This window comes from Sus scrofa, chromosome 1, assembly GCF_000003025.6.
Source record: "Sus scrofa isolate TJ Tabasco breed Duroc chromosome 1, Sscrofa11.1, whole genome shotgun sequence".
Taxonomy (NCBI): domain Eukaryota; kingdom Metazoa; phylum Chordata; class Mammalia; order Artiodactyla; family Suidae; genus Sus; species Sus scrofa.
Genome location: NC_010443.5, coordinates 158,466,599 through 158,490,154, shown reverse-complemented (window position 1 = coordinate 158,490,154; position 23,556 = coordinate 158,466,599). Strand labels below are relative to the sequence as shown.

General features: G+C 46.3%; 1 protein-coding gene across 2 annotated transcripts in view; it reads right to left on the bottom strand.

Annotated features, from left to right (window-relative positions):
- The window catches only part of BCL2 (BCL2, apoptosis regulator), a 180,812-nt gene that overhangs the window by 28,060 nt on the left and 129,196 nt on the right, over positions 1 to 23,556 (bottom strand). The window lies entirely within an intron of this gene.

Below are 23,556 nucleotides of genomic sequence, written 5' to 3'. Positions count from 1 at the left end.
AGCCTTTCTTGGCCAAGCCCTGTCACCTCCCCATCACACTCCTTTCTTGCTCTGCCCATCTCTGCCTGCTGTTGAGCTCTCTGCTACACATCTGCCTCTTCTCCTCAAGGGCAGCACCTGTATCTCATCCATCTGTGTCTTCCCAGGTTCCAACAGTGCCTGGCACGGGGTAGAAGTATGTAAGCATTTATGGGATGAATACATACATAAACTGAAATCAAAACAATTTAAACTCAATCCATAAAGAGAGGGCTTTGCTCATGGAAGATGGACTCATTATCTACTGTAGGAATCTCAGGACTGTCTGGGGCTGGGGCAGAAGCGTGGCTTTTAGTAGATTTCCGAGTCTACTATGTCAGAGCCTTTAGAACTTGGCAGAGATGTCTAATCCCTTTGAGCCTCAGTTTGTGCATCTATAAAATCAGGGGAATGACATCGGCTACAATGGCTGGAGTGAGAATGCTGTGAGATAACATATAAAGATCCTTCAGAGGGGGTGCTGTGGGAAGGAGCAGATAACAGCACTCTCTCCATCCATCAACAGAACTGAACTGAACACAGACCCTGACTGGCTCTGTTCTGGGGCCTGGGGGAAACAGCAGGGGCAGAGCAAACCTTCTGCCTCAAGGAATGGGTGGCCAACTTGAAGAGGCAAAATATCCTCATTGGAAAGGTTGAGAAACCATACAGAAAGTCAGTATCAGATGAGTCCGGAAGCCAGACACAATTCATGAGTCAGGTTGCTGTGGGATGTGTGGTGCACGGAGCTGGGGAGCCACCTCTGGGGCTCTGACGGTGAGGAGAGACACTGGTGGAAGAGGAAGGTCTCAGAGAGCCAACCTGCTGGGATGGAAGCTGCAGGGCTCCCTGGAGTCTAGGAGAGGGGATGGCTCAGAGATTGAGTTTGTCACCTGTAGGTTCAGCATTCTGCTCTCTGCTGCCCCCTATTGGCGTGGAGAGAGAGGACGAGGATAGTGGCTGAGATGCAGAGAGGGAAAGGCGTGTAGGTGAGGGGGGAGACGAGAAATGGGGGCAGGCAGTGGGAAAGAGAGGAGGGCTTGCCTGGGTCACCTGGAACCCTCTCCTTCTTTCTATCCCTAGTGTGCTTGTCACACTCTCTCTCTTCTGCCCACCCCCCTCCAATGTTCTCTTTGCACCTCCCAGGCTCATCACCTGAGTTCTTCCAGGACCCCAATGTGGACCACTGGTGTGACCAAGGTAAGAAGCACTTGGCCTTCTTGGAGTTCCTGTTCTCACTGCTTGCCTTGCCCAAGGGTATTCCCCAAGTAAGACCAGAAACCATTTTGGCCCCGAATGAAGTCTGTTGAGGGGAAAAATAAAAGGCTGAGGGGGCAGAAGACAGGAAGGGACAAAGAAGCGAAGGGAGCAAGAGTTAACACAAAGCCTCCCTCCAGCAGCCGGGGATTGTCCCTTGGGGGGAAAATTGCAAATACTTTCCCATCCACCTCAGCCCAGTGGTTTCAACCTACAGAATAAGACGGGGCTTCAGGACTTAGAACACTGGCTTGCGGGGCCAGATACATCTTCACTGGGAGGGCTTCGTGGGATGTTCAATAGAAACCCCAGCGGAGAAGGGACAACAAAAATGTCTCCAGACCTTGCCACTGTCCCCTGGGAGGCAAACTCAGCCCTGCGGAGATGCCCTGCCTTAGAACATCAGTAAGCTCTACCCAAATGCCCGGAGCTGGGTCTCCCCCACCTTGCCCAGACCTGAGCATGTCCACCTGACACTCAGAAATGTAGGCTTCTTTCCAAGGCCTGGGAATCCCTTTCCAAGTCCTAATTCTTTTTGCGGGAGGCGGGGTGGTGGTGGTGGAGGGGCTCTGCTGTTCTGTTCAGTAACTGCAAACCAGTGGACTTCATAACCTCAATGGGCTCTGTGCCCAGAGCCCCGATTTCCCCATTTCTTGGGCCACCAGAGATGCAGGTCAAAGCGTTTGCCCAGAAGCAGCTCCAGGCTGGAGGAGTAAACCACGGGGTCTCTTTCTTCCATTCTTCTCCACCTTCTGTCCTCTGAGCTGGCTGCTCAGTGAGAAAAAGGCACAGCAACAACTCAAGCCAGGGGCCACCCTCCTTCACATTGTAGACAGCGATCCTGGAGCTAAATAAGAAAGCTTTCGTACAAATCAACAATTAAGTTACTCATGGGTCTGACAGGTTTTTTTTTTTTTTTTTTTTTTTTTTCCCCCCTGAGAAATTAAGAAACTGATTGGGGTTAGGTGTCCTCTATCTAGAAAAACCAAGATGCAAGAAGATGGGTTAGGGGCCAAGTCCCTCTATGTTTTAAGCAGTGAAACTGGATCCTGGAGAAGGAAAATGCCAGCCAGGGTGGAAGCTGGGACCAGACAGCTCACGATGCCTTGTCCTAAGCAGAAGCTCCAACACTGCCCTCCATCCAACACGGTACCAGGAGAGCAGACCGGGGGCCCTCAGAGTGTCACCGGTATGTCTGTATCTCACGAGATGGCTTATCTCATGGAAACCCTTCGCCTGGGGTTACTTCATAAAATGACACAAGAGGCAACTGAACAGAGTCTCCGGGGAAGGGGGAGCTACCTGTTGCTCCAAGACACCATTTTCAGTGAAAATTAGTATTAGCTCTTTCTGACTTTAACCTTGAACTCCAGTTGGCTTTATTTTCTTTCACTTATTATAATTATAACCCCATGCACTGCGTAAAGGTCACACCTGTGTTTATACGTCATATGTCATCAAAATACCATGAAGGGAACACTATGTGGTCTCTATCAGAAGATCAAAAAAAAAAAAAAAAAAAAAAAAAAAAAAAAGAAGAGCAGCAGCAGGCAGGCCCTGCTCCCATGTCATGTGGGGGTGGCTCGAACCTCCTCAAACACAGAGATGGGCCAGGCCCACCATGACTACCGGGGTGGGTTTCCAGGCCAAGTACACACTGTTTATTGACAGAGAGACAAACAGACACCTGCCTGGTTTCAGGGTGACCAGGGAGTTTCCAGTCTGGATATGAGAAAACTTTTACACTGTACCCAAACATTCTTTTTTCTTTCTTTTTTTTTTTAAAGCCAAAATTAGAAAGAAAACAAACATACACGGGGCTCAACGTAGCAGGAAAAAGAAACTCAGAAGTCAAGATATTTCATAAGAAAAGCTCCCACTGGGTCTTCACTCACCTGGCCTAGAGACTAGTGTTCCTGTGACAGAGGTGGGAAGGGGCCATGGCCCCCAGAGGCCTGGGAGGCTAGCTGTCCTCAGACCAGTGCCCTGGGGGGAAGGCCCTCCTGGTTCCCACGCTGCAGGAGTGGACTGCAAAGATGCTGGGAGAGTGAGAAAGGCCGAGACTGCCTGGAGGAGTATCTCCCTTGTCTAAACCAACGGTGCCTCTAGGTGCAATTAATAAGTAACTGCCAAGAGCAGCTTCTCAGCGGAGGCTCTGAGCACTGCCCCACTCTGCCAACGCAGAAACAACCTGATACTGTTTACCTGGCCGCCCAGTGACCCGGCATTTTGCTAATTAGCATAGTCCCTCAGAGCCCAGCATTGAGACTGGCTGTCACACGCTCTCCTACATTCCAGGCCTCAGTCTGTGCCGGGGCCCTCTGAGCCCCTCAGGCAGCCTGCCAGCCGGTCCCAAGAGCAGCAAGATCTGCCTTCCTCTGGGGGCCCTTCCCCCTGTGGCCATATGGGATGGAAGCCTGTTCTAGCCCCAGAATCCAAAGTCTACTGCCATTTTCAAGAAGGCATCCTCAGAAGAGGTGTGTGGGAAAAGAGGCCTTTTTTTGCTTGAAAATCACCTTGCATTGTACTGACTTGAAAACAGGTTGGTCAGCTTCCATTAAGCCAGGTTGTTGTAACTGGACCTGGTAGTGTCCATTAACACACAACATGCCAATAGTGTTTTTATAGAGCTGCCAGTCACCATGCAGGAACTGGTGACTCGTTCGTTCACGTGAGAATCATCAGTTTACAAAAGATACTGGAGAAATTAATGATTTAAAGTGATGTGAATATAGGTTTATACTCAGGTTATCTACTTTTTAAAAAAGTATCTCAAGGAATTTCTGTTGTGGCTCAGTGGGTTAAGAACCTGACTAGCATCCATGAGGACTTGCATTTGATCCCTGGTCTCACTCAGTGGGTTAAGGATCTGGTGTTGCCATGAGCTATGGAGTAGATTTCAGATGCAGCTCGGATCACACATTGCTGTGGCTCTGGCATAGGTCAGCAGCTACAGCTCCGATTGGACCCCTAGCCTGGGAACCTCCATATGCTGCAGATGCAGCCCTAAAAAGTCCAAACAAACAAACAAAAAAAAGTACCTCAATTGGGCTTTTTTCTCCCAATCGTGGAGTGAAAATCAAGTTATCCTCCCTCTGGCCATCTCTAGCTCCTGCTCTAAAGAGAGCTGGGATCATGCTTAAGCAAACCAGAGGGAGGGCTGGACAAGAGATTTTTCACCCAAATCACAAAAACACAACTGAAAGAGAACTATTCTTAAGAAAGACTCATGTACCATAAAAGGGGAATTTCCAGAAGCTCTGATATTAGCAATTCGCTCTTCCATTCCCTTCCTCTCTAGTTTCAAGATGAGATGATGACAAAAAGACTGACTTGTCAGAAAAAAAAAAAAAAAAACCATGAAACTCTGTATACAAACGTGTAAACTGACACAGTTTACACTTGCGGGAATTTCCACACCTGTTCTGAGCTGCCATGAAGAGGAAGAAAGAGAGAGAAAGCAAAGGAGACCTTTGCCCCCATTCACCCACATTCAGACATAATCACGAATCCTGTTTTCTTACTTAAAAAGAAATACCACTAAGTATTGAACACATAGTTTATTTTTCTGTGGGGCAAAAATAGTTTTTTTCCAAAGTAAAAGTTCTGAAATGGATTTTTTTTTTTTTTTTTTTTTTTAGAAGCAGGGATAACTGGGAATTCTCTCAAAACTAGTGCAAGTATGGATGTTTCTCCTTTCACTTTCCATTTTTACATATGCATTTAAGGCCAACATGCACTGGCTAATTTCAGTAGAATGTTCCAGAGTGAGGGGAAACACTCCATCTCAAGGGATGAGTGGACATTTATTGAGCATTCACTTTTTATAGGGCCTGGGGTATTCGGTACTGTGGGAGAATCATATTCAGGAAATAGAAGGAAAAAAAAATCCAATCAAATAGGGAAATACGCCAAACAAAAATGGACATCAAGATAAAAAAAAAAAACCACATATGAAAACACAGACGCATGCACATAACCAGCTGTAGTTTCTATAAGCTGGGCTGAATCTGTTCACCTTGCAAAGATTTCCCGTACAGCCTGGGACTGCCCACATAGATGTCTGAGTTTCTATTGGCCAACTCTTAATGTTTGTAAATTCCTTTAAATAGAGTCATTTTACATCATGTCCCCCTTTTTTTCCCTAAACTCGAGCCATTTTATTATTTTTAAAATTTCCATGGAGGTATAATCTACCTAGAACAAAATGAACCTGCTCTTTGTGTACAGTTTGATGAATCTTGACAGAAGCAAACACCCCTGGAGCCCACTCCCCTATCAAGATATGGAACATTTCCATCCTTCCAGAAAGATCCCTTGAAGCCACTTGGTTTTTACAATGATTTGCATCTGAATGTTTTAGCATGGAGATGATCAGAGCCAAATGTGTGGGAAGCAAGCCTCATCATCAATCATCCACTGCAAACACAGGTTGTGAAGGTTTGAAGATGGTGCGTGAGCCTGCACAGACTCGCCTGCACGGGTGCTTTTATTCAATGCCAAGGGGCTTTTCAGGGACAAACACATGGGCCCCTCTCAGCAGCACTGCTGGCAACTTGACCATGCAACTAAGACCGAGTGGGTTTCTTTTCTGGTTTTGTTCTTCAGGCATCAGGGTTTACATGTTTAGAAAGAGGGAAGTTGAGGCGGGATAGTCAAATCGACCATATTCTCAAAGGGGCAAACGCTCTCTGATGAGGAGGCTTCAACCACAGCTCAGAGCACGCCTTTCCAAAATTCTATTGCAACATCGAAAGAGGACTTCACATGACCACGCAAATTGGACATTTTCTTCACATTTCCTGTTTCCCAAATTTCCGAGGAGACCTTCAGGGAATGTCTGGCCCAGAGTTACCCATTCAGGGTGAGGGACATCGGCTCCACTTTGCTGTGATGTTGACCTACTGGCAAAGGGGGAGGGGCGGGGCTGCGAGGGAAAACAAGGCCAAAAGAGCTTCCTTAGGGGTGGAGCTGGGGGGAACCCCTGCTCCAGTGAACCACAATTTTGGCAGAGGGGCCAGGAGCAGAGACCCAGTGGAACAGGAGCGGCACCTCTGGACTCCTGGCTTCTCGTGGAAGGTTGGGCCTCTCCATGGACACTTGAATTGCACATCGTCAAAGCAAAAACATAATGAAAAAAGTCCCCTGAGAGGATGTAGGAAGCAGTTTTTTAAAAATCACTTTTCCAAGATGGTACCCTGAGGTAATCCTTTCTTAAATCTTCCAGCAATCAAAACAATGTGGTTACAAAAGTTTACAACTTTAAAACCTTTCAAAGGTCAACTCCCTGCCTCACACCCTCTCACATTAAGAGCATAACGGATATTTTGAGTCACACATATTGTTCTTTGTTCATTTGCATTTGGTGAAATCCCTCCTTTGGACCAATTTAGTAAGCAGTGCCTCGGCCCCCCTCGGTGATTGTTCTCTTGTCTTCTCTCTAGTGTGTGTGTGTGTGTGTGTGTGTGTGTGTGTGTGTGTGTGTGTGTGAAAAGTTTAGACTCCCCACGGATAAAACAAAGGTGCGGCCTTTGTCATTTAAGCTTTCTTTTTGCTCAGATGGTTTTTTCCATTTTGCTTGGGATGGAATTCCTTCTTCTTCACCACAAACTAAGCCCTTCAAGGCTCGGCTGAAGTTCATGTACTCTACGATGCTCCTGGACCCCCTTTCCTCGGCCCCTCCCTTCCTGACCTTTTGCTGAACAGACATTCTTCTCCCCTATTTCAGGCTCAGAGGGTCTGGTACCCACTGCTAGACTGTGTTATTGAAGACCTTAAGAGTTCCTGTGCCAATTACAAAGCAAAGCTGTAAGAGAAAGAGGGGCTAAATGGAAAATCAAACCCCAGCACCCACTGCTCCAGGGCAGAGGTTCCCACTGATGAGGATTCTCACCTCCAAATACAAGGATGGCAGAGAGCTCCCAGACCTGGACCCATTCCCCCCACCCAGTGCACCATGCACGCCAGTCGTCACGGGAGGCCTGAGTGCTTTATAGGCTGCCTGCTCACTCCCCGGCTGCATGTGTAAGCCAACGGTGCTGGCTTTTAGAAACATATTTCTTTTTCTATGACTAATTTAAAAGTGACTCATGCTCAGCTCCAGCAGCTGGTCCATGTGACCCGCAGGGCCGGTTGAGTGTATCTATAGATGTGTAAACCAAAGCAGTTCTTAGAACACAGATTTCCCCCCCTCCCACGTGCTGTTTATTTCCCTCCACTTCACAGGGACCGGGTGATGACACAGATGAGCCGCCCTGGAGACTGCCTTCTCCTTACCCCAGCCTGGAATGGGCCCATCCGGAGGAAATGAAGGCTGCCATCCAACAGGAGAACATAAAAGACCGGAGGAGGAAAGAGACAGGAGAACAAGCTAATCGACCTCTTCGGATGAAGAAATTATGAGAAAAGCCCCTAAAAACCTAGTGCGCTGAGGATGCATCCAAACAGACACAGGTCTGAGTTCTGTCTCATCCTGTGACATAGAGATTCAGACCCAGAGGAGATGGGATCACGCCCTCACCACCTCCAAACAACCTGCACTTCATTTTGAAAGCAGAAAAACATTCCTGGCATCTGCTGTGATTGGACCGGACAACTCGCATATATTAAAGTGTTTTAATTTCTGCAGCCGGTCTGCACCCCTCCGTCACTGGAGGATATGCGAGGCCCGGCTCGGGGACCCTACGGCTGCAGGAGGGACGTCGTCGGGTGACACAGCTGCCAAGTGCGCCAGATAGTGTTTCCTACCTCCCTCTCACTTCCTTTTTTCTATTAAACCAAATCTAAACACTCTGTGTGTGAAGTCTGTGTGAAGTCTGGGCTCTCTCGCTTTATTTTTTGTCACTGTTAACTGTGCCATTTCTCCCTGGCCACATCCTGGGGGTGTCTTCCTTGCCCCTGCAGTGAGAGAATCACCCCCACCCCAGGGCTTCAGGCATTCCCTCCGGACACCCCAGCACCCTTTAGCACCCTCCAGTGCTCCACCCCTCCGGTGCCTCGTTACTTCCATCACCCATCATCTTAAGACTCAGCTCATCCCATCTGAAAACCTTCCATGAAGCTTGACCTGACTATTTGCAAGCTGTCTCAGCATCTGCGCCTCCAGATCTCCTTCCAGACTTCATTTGGTCTGTTCTCCAGTTTCATTTTGCTCCTTGATACAAGATATGTATAATAATATACTATATTCCTATTAGCAGCTCTGTGTTTTTAGGGACCCATCTTCTACAAGGGCATTTTGTCCCAGTTAGGTATACTAAAAACGATCCTCACTCAAGCCCAAGGTAAGGAGAACTGATGGTTAAAAGTCACTTTTCAGGGAAACTTCAAAAAAAAAAAAAAAGCGTGTCTCCAGTTTGACTGCAAATTCTTTGGGGGGTGGCCGCAGGGGGACTCACGTATTTCTCCCCATAGCAATGGGAGACTCGAACCTCCCAGGTAAAAGAAATATTTTATGTTTGCCCCAAAATGTAGTATGCAAAGTCTTACCTTACCTATTTTTTAGCCCGCTACTCAATGTGACTGCATGTCAGCTGAGAGATAAACCTTACTATTCATTCGTACTTAGAGGCTATGTGGAGAGGAATACATGCACTGAACATGCAACAAAAGGACAAACCTAGACAACAGCAGGCACTTCCACAGCATGTCATTTGAGCATGGATCTAAGCATTTATCAAACAGCAGTTCATCTGGGCCTTATACTGTATGAAGTTGGCACTGTTATTATCTCCATTTCCGACAGGAGGAGACTGCGGCAGAACAGGTAACTTGTCCAAAGACACGTGGTCAGAAAGTGCTGGGATCAAGCTCAGGTCATGCAGCTCCAGGCTGTGCTCTTAGGTATTATACTATATTCCTGTTAACAGCTGTGTGTTTTTAGGGACCCCTCTTCCACAAGGACATCTCGTCCCAGTTAGGTACACTAAAAACGATCCTCACTCAAGCCCAAGACAAAGAGAGCTGATGGTTAAAAAGTCACTTTTCAGAGAAACTTCAAAAAGCAGTATGATGGTGTGGAAGCTAAATAAAGAGCATCTTTAAGGTGAAGGAAATAAAATCTTCCAGTCCGTCCTGAGGACCCCACAGAGTGGCACGGACCATGCTCAGCAGAAATATTGGGTCCAAACCTCTGGGCAGCCTTGAGGTAGAATCCCCTTTAGACCAATGAATGTTACTATACACGCAACAGAATCTTCCCAAATCCATAATTTGTCAACATAAAGAAACTCCATACAGCCCAAATCATAGCTGCAGTGAGATCTGTTTACTGTATTTTAAGTACGATCGTACAGGCCCACCCATGGCATGCTTGAGAATGTCAGATTAGGTACAAGAAGAAAAACCTCATCCTGGTGGTCAAATCATGGCAGGAAATGATGCCACCAGCAATTATTTATGTATTAGCAGTTGCTTAAGTACCATAAGGCTTTTAGGGGAAAAGATTGTGAGCCAGTGGTTAGAAATGAAGCCCCATTATTAATGTCGTCAAGCTATTCAGCTGGATTCAATAAAATAAAAAGCCTTGCCCAGACCAGTGTCTGTAGAAGAAGATGCTAAGAGCTATTTTTTAAAAATCTGGTTTTATTGAATCCAGGCTTTATACACAGGATTCCTTCTTCCCGAATGGCTGGAAAATCATCCCATGCGTTTTAAGCCTTTTGAGAGGAAGTGGATTTAAGCTGTGTCGAAAAAACACAGTTAGACTTTAAGGAAAGAACTTCAACATGTCCAAGGTGACGGAAACCTTGGTGGCCCTTGGATATGTGGTCAAGACAGGCTGTGAAACCCTCTTTTATCAATTCAGTTCAGGTTAAAAGTCATTCTTGGAAGCCTACTGTGTGCCAGGCCCCCTGCCAGCCCCGCAAGGTCCTGAGCAGCCCACGATGAACAAAATGTAACCCCTGCCCATGAGGAATTTACACCCCAGGGGAGGAGACGGGACTGCTCAGCCCTGGGAGAAGTGTCCTCACTTGGGTTAACATATTCTTTATAACCCTGTCTGTCTGTGTCTCTTTCCCTTGCCCTGGACCTGCCACTGTCACTTTTTATGTCTCTGGCTCTGTCTTCACTGCTTTTTTTTTTTTTAATTTATTTTTATTTTTTGCTTTTTTTTTTTTTTTTTTTAGAGCCACACCCTCAGCATATGTCAGTTCTCAGGCTAGGTGTTGAATCAGAGCTATAGCCACAGGCCTGTACCACAGCCACAGCAACATGGGATCTGAGCCCCGTCTGCGACCTGTACCACAGCTCAGGGCAATGCTGGATCCTTAACCCATTGATCGAGGCCAGGGATTGAACTCACGTCCTAATGGATACTAGTTGGGTTCGTTACTGCTGAGCCACTAGGGGAACTCTTGCCTTCATTGTTTTGGAACAGTTTTGTCCCCATCTCCCAGGCCCTAAGACTCAGATCTCTCAGGCCTGGCTAGCCCACAGGCATCGTCTGTGTTTATCCCTTCAACCACATCCTTGACCACATGCTACCCCTGCCTCCACTGGCCAGCTCAGTGGCTCAGTTTACGCCAGTCAGTAATGCTGGGAGGTCGTTCTGATCCTAAATCTCTCTTGTCCTTGTCAATCTGCACAACCTGAAAAGAAGCCACGGGAAGAATTTACTTCTTGAGTGAAGGCATCAGCTCGGGTATTTCACATTCACCTGCTTGATAAATATTTACCGAACACCGGGAGCCCAGGTACAGAGGGGGAAAAAGGTAAGAAGGTTTAGGTAAGACTGTCCTCAAGGGCCTTTGGATCTAGTGAAGGAATGCCAAAGACCTCAGCCCAAGGGAAAGTGCAACTAACAAACAAACTCTACGACAAGGTTAAAAACACAGAGATGACTCCCAGGAAGGGTCTAATTGTACCAGTTCCTGTCAAAAACCAGTGCTCCAAGTGGGCAGAGTTCTTGTGCCAGATTCCCTTCCAAGCTTTGCTGTCTACCTCAGAGCAAGCCCGTTGCCTTTTTGTTAAAGCATGAGGCTTAATCCAATATCATTTTTGCGCAGGGTTGCATGCCCACAAGACATAAAGCCTGGCCCCTCCGCGTGAGAAACTGCTCCTGGCTTCACAGACTGCAGAGTACAACGCCAAAGAGAGAGCTGCTGGAACAGGGGGACATCAAAATGTGCCGAGGAGGAGAGAGAGGGAGCCAAGAGAAGGAGAAGGGTGTTCTGTGGAGGAGGAGACACTTGGCCAAATAAACCTCAGATTGTACCTTGAAAGATGAGAGGGTTTGGATTGGGGAGAAGGATGGGGAGTCACTCCAGGTGAATTGGCTGCCAGGAGCCCGGGGGGGTGGGGGGGGCAAGGATTATATATATGTATCCTTGACTGGCTCTGGGACGTGATCTTGGGCATATGGAGTCACAATGATATCCCTACCATCACATGTCACTTCCTGTTCTCCTAGAACCCCCTCCTAGTCATCCATGCCTCTAGCCCCATTCCCTCCACTTCCCTTCATGGTTCTTCCTTCCAGGCTCCGGAGATCCTGATGACACCCTTGACCAGGTCACAGGACTTCTCAGCCAACCTGGATTGCCAGCTGATCCTTCCCTCGACTTCCCAAGATGGCACTTGGAGCTGGTCCTTTCACTCCTACGCTTTTTGTCCGTCATCCTGTGTCAAGGGCCGAGTGTCAGAGGAAACAGAACATACTCAAGGATGGAAATGCAGACACAACTCCACTGCTGAGGACATCTGTATAAGGTGCTTTAATAGTCACTGGTCCAGAGGATAGCTTACTCTTAGTCACATGAGCTCTCACTGTCTGAGACCATACAACAGAATTATGGTGCTAGGCATTGGCTACATCCTGAGACTACAGAGAAGAATAAGATAGGATTCCTGACTTATGGAGCCCACACTCCAGCCAGGGAGATCAACAGCATCCAAATTCTAATGTTGCAACAAGATAAGGTGCTATAATAGAGGTATGTGGGAAATGCTAGAGGAGCATGACGGAAGGTAGCATTTGTTTTGAACGGGTCTTAGTGGACTCTCCAGCTTATAATTCCATCATAAATATTTTTCATATGTCTCATTGCTAGGGAGTTAGCTGTCTTTCTTTCAGTCACCTCTTCTCACTCTTTCTTTTTCTCTCTCTCCCTATCCCATCCTTCCTCCATCATCTATTTACCTACCTCTCTCTCTCTCCACCCACCATCTATCCATCCATCCATCTAAAACATTTTAAATCACATAACTTTCTAAGATAGGTTCCTGTCCTTGCTGTAGGGACAGCCTAGTTACCAAATATCATTTTGATAAAGTGAAAGTTAACAAATGGGGCTTGCAATCCCTTCGTGGAGGTCTTAAAACCAGGAGTCTTCTTATCTGTCCGAAAGGTTAGGTGGTCCTGCCCAAAGGCAGTGGGAACAACTAGAGGACTTTTTAGGGATCCTTGTGTCCTTGGCTGCCAAGAGCCCCTGAGTGTCCTTGGACCCTGAGCCGCTGCTACCCTTTCAGTATTGTGACTGGATGCCCAGGCCAAAAGCTGAGGTGAGAAATGGCAGCCCTGGAGGGTCTGTTTCCATATTCTCAGAAGTCACTGTTGCAGCTGGCTGCCGTTCTAATAAAGCCTGCCAAGGCTGCACTGCGAGTCACACCTGGGTTACAATCATTCATTGCTGACATCAAGAGCCCAAAATCCATGAGATGCTTGGACTCAGAATTTCGTTATGCAGCTTACATTTTCTAATGCCTTAAAGCTTCTGATCTGTTTCCAGTTGGAAGGACATGGAGACTGCTCCTTTCACTGGTAAATTAATTTGGTCTCTGTAGCATAAATTTCCAAAGGTTCCCTCTTCTTCTGTTAAGTATAAAGTTGTCCTGGAATGTCAGGGCTTTTTAGGTAGTCTGCATGTCCCTGGGGAGAGGAAAGGAAATCTGAGGATGGTATCCAGAAGCATTGTCCACCAGTGATTACTGCACTTTCTATACTGGAATCCAAACCAAAGGGGCTGGGCACCCTCAACAGCTGAACATAAACATTGTGTCCTACACATTGGCAGCCTCAGGCATCCTGAGTTTTTCTTTTTTTCTTTCTTTCTTTTTTGGTCACCCTGAGGCATCTGGAGTTCCCAGGCCAGCGATCAAATCTGAGCCATAGTTGCAACCTCAGCCGCACCTGCGGCAACGCCAGATCCTTAACCCTCTGAGCCAAGCTGGGGATTGAACCTGCGTCCCAGTGCTCCCAAAACACCACTGATCCCATTGTGCCACAGTGGGAACTCTCGTCTTGAGCCTTTATCTTATTTGTCTTTGATAAGAGCTGTTTATTGCCCTAATAGCACTGAATCAATAAGTCTGATTCTGAGGCTCTAGTGTACTGTTGTGGAGAAGCTCCAGCTCCTAATTCCTTTTTTTTTTTTTTTTGTCTTTTTAGGGCCAAACCTGTGGCATATGGAAGTTCTCAGGCTAGGGGTCAAATCGGAGCTGCAGCTGCTGGCTTACACCACAGCCACAGCAATATTGGATATTTAACCTACTGAGTGAGGCCAGGGATTGAACCTGTGTCCTCATGGATACTAGTTGGGTTCATTATTGCTGAGCCACGATGGGAATTCCACTCCTGATTCTTAACGTTTGACAAGAGCTTCATAGATTTTCAAGCAACATAGGCACCCAAGAATGTCTGGTGATGTTCGTTCCCTGATTCCATGGGGTGCTTCTATGGAGTCATCAAAAGCAACTAGGCCTATTTTCTCAATTAAATGCAAAGAGTTGCTTTTCTTTTTAGGGATCAACACCAATGGACCTTAACAAAATAACTTTAACCCTATTTAAAATTTGGTCTTTGAGGGACAGCAGAAGTGATCTGCTTATATTCTTTTACATGTTTGATGTTTTCTTTGTGATTATAACCACCAGAGTCAAATAATCAATGGCCATATTGTGATTATCATCAGTGGTCAGCACCTGAGGAAGCCTGACATGGTGGCTAAGAATTAAACCCAGGTTAATCCTGTCTCAGCCACTTACGACTGCATGATCTTGGGCAAGGTGCTCAAGGATCTCTGTGCCTCAGTTTCTTCATCTGTAAAGTGGGGATAATGGCAGTACCTGCCTCATTAAGTTCTCTTGAGTATTAAATGAGTTACTAAATGTAGTATGCTTAGAGCAGTGCCTGGCATCTGGTAAGTGCTCTGTGTTAGCTAGTATTATATTAGGAATGAATAAATCATGGAGCTAATGAACACCTAGCAGACAGGGCAGCATCTAGTAACCTGGATTTTAAATGAGATACAATAATACAGCAGAGAGCTTAGAAAAGGGCCTGGCACACAATAAGTGCACATTGTTGGCAATGTATATCCTGGACAAACTATCCAATCTCCTGGGATAGACCATGATGGAAAGTAATATAAAAAAATGTATATATATATATATATATATATATATATGACTGAGTCATTTTGCTGTATAGCAGATATTGGTGCAATATGGTAAGTCAACTATTCTTTAATTTAAGAAAATACCCTGGGTGGCTGGGCTCTGCTTCTCTTTTGATCTGGTGCTTTTGATCTTGACTTATCCTTGCAGAGCTCTGTGGCACCACATTTTGCTTCCTCTCTGGTGTTTTGGGGAGAAGAGGCCAGCTTCCAGGCCCAGGTCAGGGGGGATCCACATGGTGAGATGCAGAGTCGAAGCCTGACGCATCACCAGTAGGTGGGTCTCATTTCTGGAGTACTTTTCCCTGCTTTCTTGTCCTTTTCCAAGTCTCCCCTTGTATCCCCGCTTTACACTTGAGGCTTCAAATCTTGGGCTGCCTGCACCCTCTGAAACCTTCATTCACTTGTACCTCTATTTTGCACATATGGAAACACAGGTGCCTATGATAATGTGAAAAGGGAGTATGAAATCAATCAGGCTTGTCACTGAAGATCACTGTGTTGCTGCTGGCAGTTAGCTGGGCATCGGTACAAAGAGAATTATACCAATTAGGTGCCTTCTCCCAAAAACTCAGTCTAAGAAGACAACCATTTCATTAGGTATTCTCGGTAAATAGGCTTTTTTGGAGAAGACTAGAGAAGAGTTAACTTTCCTATGACATAATGTTAATACACGCTTATAAACTGAGTTTCTGTAAGATTTTCTCATTGTTATAATTGACATTTTCTTCTACTCTGAATTCAGAGTGAACTCTTTTGTACGAGTCTAAAATCCATGTTTTGACTACATATTCATAGCCATGTGTGATGTGGATATATCACTCTGCCAATAGTTTGATGCATACATTTCAAGTTTTAGTCCCCCGTGTCGGCCTAATGGGTTAAAAAAAAAAAAAATCTTTAATTTCAAAGAACTGGCCTTTTAACCTTTTAGGAAGTGCAAGGATTTAAAAAGCCCACTGATACATTTCATAGTGTCCATCTTGCAACTCTCCAATATGGTGTGAATGAGTTGGATTCACTGCCCCAGTTAGGGTGGTTAGGCGATCCTGATAAATTTAGATAAAGTGTAATGAAAATGCTTAGCAACTGGGGGCCCAACAGGGTTCAGCAGGCTCGCAAGAGAAAAGCACTTATAATCCTGAGATGAGAAGGGACATTACTGACAACCACTAACAGTTTGATAATGTCATTGATTATTGTACCAGTTTAGTTAAGTGCATTCACAAAAGAGCTACACAATGCAACAGGTAAAATGAAACTGGAGAGCCTTTTGGAATAAAGTAAGTCAAATATATGTGATAAACATGCTTCAAGTTCTAGGAGATAGAGATAAAGTGTATAATGAATAGAGCAGAGATTTCAACTCTGACCTCAAGTTGGGCTAACTACACATCCAAGGCACAGATTTTTTTTTTCCATTGACCCCCAAAATACAAAGTGCTGGGCTTACTCCTGGTCTATGTAATTAAAAACCCAATGAACAGATACAATCTAAAGTTCTAAAGATGGATGGAGCACCTTACCGGGTAATTACTTTATTCATTCTTTTATTTATTTATTTATTTATTTTTGTCTTTTTAGGGCTGTACCTGCGGCTCATGAAGGTTCCCAGGCTAAGGGTCCAATCAGAGCTGTAGCCGCCAGCCTACGCCAGAGCCACAGCAACACCAGATTCGAGCCGCTTCTGCGACCTACACCACAGCTCATGGCAACACTGGGTCCTTAACCCACTAAGTGAGGCCAGGGATCAAACCCGCAACTTCATGGTTCCTAGTTGGATTCGTTTCCGCTGCATCACAATTGGAACTCCTTCCTTTCATTTACTCACTCAGTTAACATTATTGACTCATTCAATATTATTAGTCCCTACTCATCTGTCTATGGAGCAGGAACAATCTGATATTAAAGATGCTGGGCCTGCTGGGCCCTGAAGAGCTGGTGAGATGGATTTTGCTTTTTAATCACAAGATGATCATTTTCCCGCTTTGGATCTGCATGGAGCCAAGGATCAGGTCCTTAGAGGAGGGATCAAAATGGGAAGTATTGAGCTCTAAGCCACCAATTCTACCTGAACATTTTAAAAGTTTCCTATGAGGTCACGAAGGCAGAAAAGTCAATCTTTATGGTGCACGAATGGGGTCCAACTCAGCATTCATTCTTATTCTAGCTCATCTTTTTCTTTATTTGCACCATTACTGGCATTTCCACTGGCTCTGCACAGGATGCCTACAAATAGCAATTAAAAACTGGGGGTTGGGGGAGGGCAGCATATTGTCTAGCTTGAAACTACCTTTCAAACAATGAAAAGTTTCCTCCAGTATAAAAGTTGGGATCAATTGTTCTCTTTGTCTTTCTCCTGGAAGAAATTAACACATCTAAGAGGAAGAAAAATTCTGTTCCAGGGTATATCTTACAGGCTCACTGTTAAAATACGCAAACGCCCAAAACACCAACTCTACCTGAGCATTTTGGATGTTGTTTGTTTAAACATGTTTGTTTTCTTAGTTAAGCTAAAAATATTTCCCCTTGGTGTTTCTAAACAGGACTTTTAGACTAAAAAAAATAAAAATAAAAATAAATGACATGTTTAGAAAGTTATATTCATCAGACCTGGAGCAGAGTACAGAAAACGGATAGAGGAAGTGAATTTTAGGACCTGTGTAGTGGTTTTCCTATTTTGGTTCCTCCAAATAGACATGGAAAAACAAATTGAAAGGAAAAAAGTACATCTCCACCCTGTACAAGTGAGAAATGAAAAACTATCCCTCATATTGAGTTGTTTAGAAATAAATGGATATATGTCCATATAAAATTCTCCCAGTTGTTATATATCGAACCATGATACTCTGGACTATAATAATTATATAAAAACTTTCTTTATATCAGACTTTTAATCACTTGATATATTCCTGAGCTTAGAAACCTTAGAAGGTAGTAATCATAAATATTTATTATAGAGTTTTGACAATAGTCAAATTTGACAGAGTTTCCTTTTAAGTAAGAAAAATGTAGTAAGAATTTTAGCATAGAAAAGGACATAAGACCCAGGGTTTCCTTCCTTAGATAATAGAACCCTTTATTAGGAAGCCTATGGCTTCAGGGAGTCATATTCAAAATAATTAACAACCAGCATGGTGTGCACCCTAGCCAATCACAACAGACTAGCTGGGTGTAAACAACTGGCACAGCTGTGCAGGGAACTCCCAGATAAATTCCAGCCCTGGCTAGTTCATCTGAGGTCCCGTATTAGTGCTAAACCTATTTTACCAATGGGTTTAAGAGGAAACTCAAAGGTGAGGAAACTCAAGCTCTGAGACATTAAGTGGCGACCTGGACCAGTCAGCCGGTTGATGGTAGAGATTAGATTCAAATTTGGATTTTCTGACCTCCGCTCTCTCCTCCCCCCATGACAGAGATGACCAAAAATGGTCTCATGGAGACAAGGTTGCCTGGAGCCCATGCCACAAGGGACAGAAAAGATACTGGAACCACTCAGGAGGTGATCTATTTAGACACGTGTTTAGACCCTGCAGGACAAGGGACCTCTATTCTTGAACTTTGCATGGGGCCTGTACCTCTCAGAACAGAGTGACCAGGGGCTGGGTGGGTAGCACATGCCTCATTGGACTCCTCGAAGCCTGAGACAAGGGAACTCTCACACCAGGGATCTGACTTGGGATAAAGGGAATGCAGTGGCCCTGGGATGCTGGGAAAATAGGTGAAAATGGTAGAAGGTATTTTCAAGCAAAGATAAATTTCAGAAACGATCTAAGCTCAAACTACTTCCACTGCTGTCTGGCTGTGCACTTCTCCGGGTGAGCCACACAGTTTGTGCCTGTCAGCACTCTGCATGCTCCACTGAAGGGACCTTACTTTATGAGGAGAGGGAGCAGCGGAGGGAATGGAAAACCAGTGTTCTGAGAACACTGGTGATAAAATCACTTGCAGACTAATCAGTATTTTCCACAATGATGAGACCTGGCTGGAGAAATGGGTCTGCCTCTCATCCTCTCTCCACACCTTCCTGGCGCTCGGGACCCACTGAGTGCATGGAGGGGGGCCTAGGAGGCCGATGTGGGTGGTCAGGCATCTGGAGACCAGGGTTCTAAAACCTTCCTGCTTTTGGCTTGTGATAGGAAGTTGGCCTGCCTAGCAGTGTCTGGTGCATAGGAAGTGCTTGCTCAAGGAATGTTTGTTGACTGCACAAGTAAGCAAGTGAGTGAATGAGTAAATAAAACAATGAATGAATGAGTTAGTGAATGGTGAGAGGAAGAGTGAGTGAGTGAATAGTAGGTGTGCGGGTAAGTGAAAGGGCGGTAATACTCAGACTTTAGTCCATTCCTGGGATCTCCCTCAGAATGTACCAAACAAGCCTTTCCTAAGGGCAGGTGAAGAGTTAGCATTCATCCACACCTTTGCCTATCTCATCTCACTCACCTCCTCACTACAACATGAAGAAGGGCACACGGCACACTTAAAAGGCCAACACCTAACCTGGGGCCTGACTCCAGGCACAGGTTCCCTTTGTGGTGATAGGCCAGAGGGTCCCCTGCAGTTGCTCTGAGCACCCACCCTGAACCTCCCCCGTCATGCTGTCCCCTCAGCCTCGAAGGCCTTCCCTCTTTCTCACTCTTTCCTAAACGGCCCACCTCAGGAGACCACAGGCCAGTTCCTGTCACCCAAGAGGTCCTCCTGGCTGTGCCTCTCACCACCCACCTCCCCCTAGCGTCTGTAGAAGGTGGCCTTGGCCTGGAATCTTCACTCTGTTCTAAACTGGATGAGGACCTATCCAGTGAGGACCTAGCCTCAGACTGGATGGATGGATGTTTGTTGATGAATAATAAAGGCATTCTGGCAAGTTGGACTTTCCCTTCACGTGTATTGATTTTCCTGTTTTTAGTGACCCTCTGGACACAGCCCAAGTGCTGGGGGGAGAAGCTGCGATGGGGTCTCAGAAGGGCTGGAGGAACAGGGTCCCAGTTAGTGTCTGAGAGTCAAGCTTTCCAGCTTCCTCGCCTGCAGGGTGACACTTCCCCTGGAAAGGGCTGGTGAAGTGACAAGGGAGGAAAAGGAACACACCTCCCCACCTCCCTCCAAAGAGCAGCCCTGTCAAGCCTGCCACACAGCCACACAGGACCTACGCCCCTCTCAATGGTGTTTGGTCATCAGCTACTTTCTCAAGCTCAGAGTCCTAATGCTGGAGCAGAATTGGGGCCTGTGGGGTCCTCTTCCTGGGTTGTGTCCCTTGAGACAGGGGCCTCATGATAAACCCACAGGAGACCGGGGCCCTGGAGTTGCTTGGTGGTGGCTTAGACGACCAGCCAATCTCAGATATGCTACTTAATGGCATCGAGAAGTGGATTTTGCCAATTCTTTTTTTTTTTTTTTTTTTGTCTTTTTGTCTTTTTGCCATTTCTTGGGCTGCTCCCATGGCATATGGAGGTTCCCAGGCTAGGGGTCAAATTGGAGCTGTAGCCACTGGCCTACGCCAGAGCCACAGCAATGTGGGATCCGAGCCACATCTGCAACCTACACCACAGCTCACGGCAATGCGGGATCCTTAACCCACAGAGCAAGGCCAGGGATCGAACCCGCAACCTCATGGTTCCTAGTCGGATTCGTTAACCACTGAACCACGATGGCAACTCCGATTTTGCCAATTCTTAACTCTGGAGATCACAGGCTGCCTGGTCAAGGCCAGCCACTTAACAGGAAAGCACTCTAAGATTCTAGGAGACTAAAAAGCCCATAACTGTTGTTCAGAAATGTAAATGGCCCTAAATTACAACCAGAGATAGAAGTGAATCTAGAGAAGCGAGGGAAGGGCTGTGATCCAGTCTCAGGATTGAATCCAAAGTACAGGGAGAATACAGACGGTTTATAGACACGGGCAAAGGTTCTCAGGGGGAAGAATGTCCATTTCCATCCGAGATTAACACGCAGTTTGGGAAAAACAATTACCTGCCTGCGATCCTGGGAAAGTAAAACTTCCTGGTTTCTCTGCCAAGAAGAGCGATTGTAAAACAAGGGCCGAAAAATCGCACAAACAAGATTTTAGAATTTTATCCAAACAGCTGCAATTCACCTTCGAGGAGCCCAGACTCACCCGGGTCTGTATGGATGTTGCGACACCAAATTCAAGGTCTCCCCAGTCTGCTGCCAAGAGCGGGCCCCATGGGACAAAGAGGGAACAGTTGCTCTCTTAATGGGAGCAGAAAACAAAACTCTCCCCACCCACCCACCCAACTCCCTGCTTTGTTGTGAAATTGTCACTGCCTGCCATGGCAAATTTAAAGGGCAGTTTCCCAGGGGGGGACGGGAAAGGGTTTTGGGGAGGGGGAGCCAGTTATGAATAAATTTGTGAAAGATTTGGGGATCACAAAAGTCGTGGGACTTGACTCAAAACAAACGGAAAAGCACAAACTCGTGATTTAAAAATAATAATAAAATAAAACAGCATGGATATTCTGGCTTGTTCTCTACTTCCATGCTTGAGCCTGCTTGAGAATCTCGGAACAGGTTTCCTGAAGCACAGCATGGGTGCCAGGAGACCCACTGTTTAAACCCACTTTCCTGGACTTGACACACAAAGATTCTGCAATGGAAGCGAGAATGAATGGTCCACCAACCAATGAACACTTCCTGAGAGCCAGGGAGGTGCTCAGCAGTTACTGCCGTTGGGGAAAAGAAAAAGCATAGCGGTTTTTCAAGGCATGCACAGAGAAGACTAGAGAGTTTGAAATAGGCTCTAAGACAGCTGCCTGCTTTGGTGCCCTTGCCAGATTCTCAGACACGCAGGACACCCCAGCTTTCAAGAAGGCAGCCCTGGATCCCTCCAGAACCCCCGAGTCTTTCATCTGGTTCCAAATCTTTGGAAGAGCCCATGCTGGCTCTCTATAAGCGCCCCTCCACAGTCTCCCTTCTGGTGCCATTTGTAAAGATGACGAAAGATGAGTGATGCTGGGGAAGTTCAAATCTCATGGCTCTGATTCCCAGTGAGCCACATATTGGGTTGTGGGAGGGAGGGCCCCCAACTCCACCTTAGGAAGAAAGAATCTCATCAAGGGGCCTGATTGTTCCCAGGTCTGAATATCCATCCATTGGCCTTGGGATGGATACTGACATTGAAGAGATAGTCCTTGACTGCTCAAGTCAAGAGCTGTTTATCAAATTGGCTCATCCTCCTTTCTAAGAGGATAATAATAGCATCTAATTTACAGGTAAGGGTTCTTACGGAGATGAAACGAGTGTTTATGAAGATGTGCCGTGCTTTGAATGGAACCTCACACATAGTCGGTGCTAATAGATACGGAATATCATTATTGTTGTGCCATTTTTCTGATTGTTCATTCATTTAGCTTTCTGTTTTCTCACCCCATGGGATATCTGTATTTTGACACGTATCAAAAAGATGTTCTGGTGAATGTTGAATACCCCCTTCATTCATGAAAGAACTCCAGGGTCTCCGTTAAATAAGCATAGGGCAACCTATGCTATCTATCAATTAAGCACCATTTTTTTTCTGTCTTTTTAGGGCCACACCCACGGCATATGAAGATTCTCAGGCTAGAGGTCAAATCGGAGCTGTAGCTGCCAGACTACAACACAGCCTGATTCGAGCTACACCTGCGACCTACACCACAGCTCACGGCAATGCCGGATCCTTAACCCACTGAGGGAGGCCAGGGATCAAAACCCACGTCCACGTGGATACTAGTCGGGCTCATTAACTGCTGAGCCATGACAGGAACTCCAATTAAGCACCGTTTTTGACATGATTTTTTAATCATGACTTTTACATTTCTGAAACATTCCCTCCTTCTTTCCCTCTTCTCCAAAATTCTCTCTTCCAATTCCTGTAAAGATTCCTAGCAGATATTTCATTAATCCCTGATAGGTTATGAAAAATGAGTTTTAGTAGCAGGAAGATAAATTTCATGTATAAAGTTGCTTTTTGAACACCAGCACCCTTGCCAAATCTCGAGGAGCGGGGAAGAAAGAGAGGAAAATTCCGCCATAAAGCAGAAGCCCTTGGTGTTGCTAGGAATTCTTGTCCTTAGGCAAAAACTGCAGCAGGAATCCCTTCTCCTCCTTCATGAAATGGAAAATGACCCCTGGCTGGCTCTCTTGTGAGACAGCGGCTTGGGGGCAGCATTTACTGCCCGGGAGAGGGGGCGGAGGCGGCTGCCTGTCCACCCCATTGGGCTTAGTCTCCATGGCGTTTTCCACTTTCCCAGGCTGACCAGGGCCACGTGAATGCTCTGCTACCAGCCCGCTGAGCAGCCAGGCTGCTCCTAGTGACAACTCTGCCTCAGAGAAGTGGCAGGGACGATGCTGCAGAGGCAATGCTCTCCCATCCATCCTCCGCAGACCCCTAGCAAGTTACAGGGCTCCATCACCCCTGCTCCACAGCCCTCCGGCTCCCAGGCCTTTGGAGCAGGGCCCCACAGTAGCTGCTCCCAGGGGCAGACACATCCTTTTTCCTATTATAGTTACAACAAAAACAATAAGCAATAAATCCACTGAGGGTCCTTGCGGGCTCCCACAGACCAACATTCTCACGACGCCCATGGAAACTGGTCAGGGCACAGACCTTTTGATTCACTGTGGTCCAAGGGGCTTCTCATGCCTTTAAAAATAAATATTAATGCTGAGAGGGTGCTTTGTTTCACTTTGCACTCCCGTAGCTGATCGAAGGCGCCAAATGAGATGCTTGCAGGGAAGTCAAGTACAAAAAGGGGGAGAGACAGCTCAGTCTTACCTCTGCAGTCAGAATAGAAAGGGCTTCTGCCTTGTTTGGCCAGGGGTTACTAATTCGGAGGATGCTGGGTTTCGAGTCTGTCTCGTTTTGACTTGTAAATGAAAGGTGGAACCTGGCCAAAAT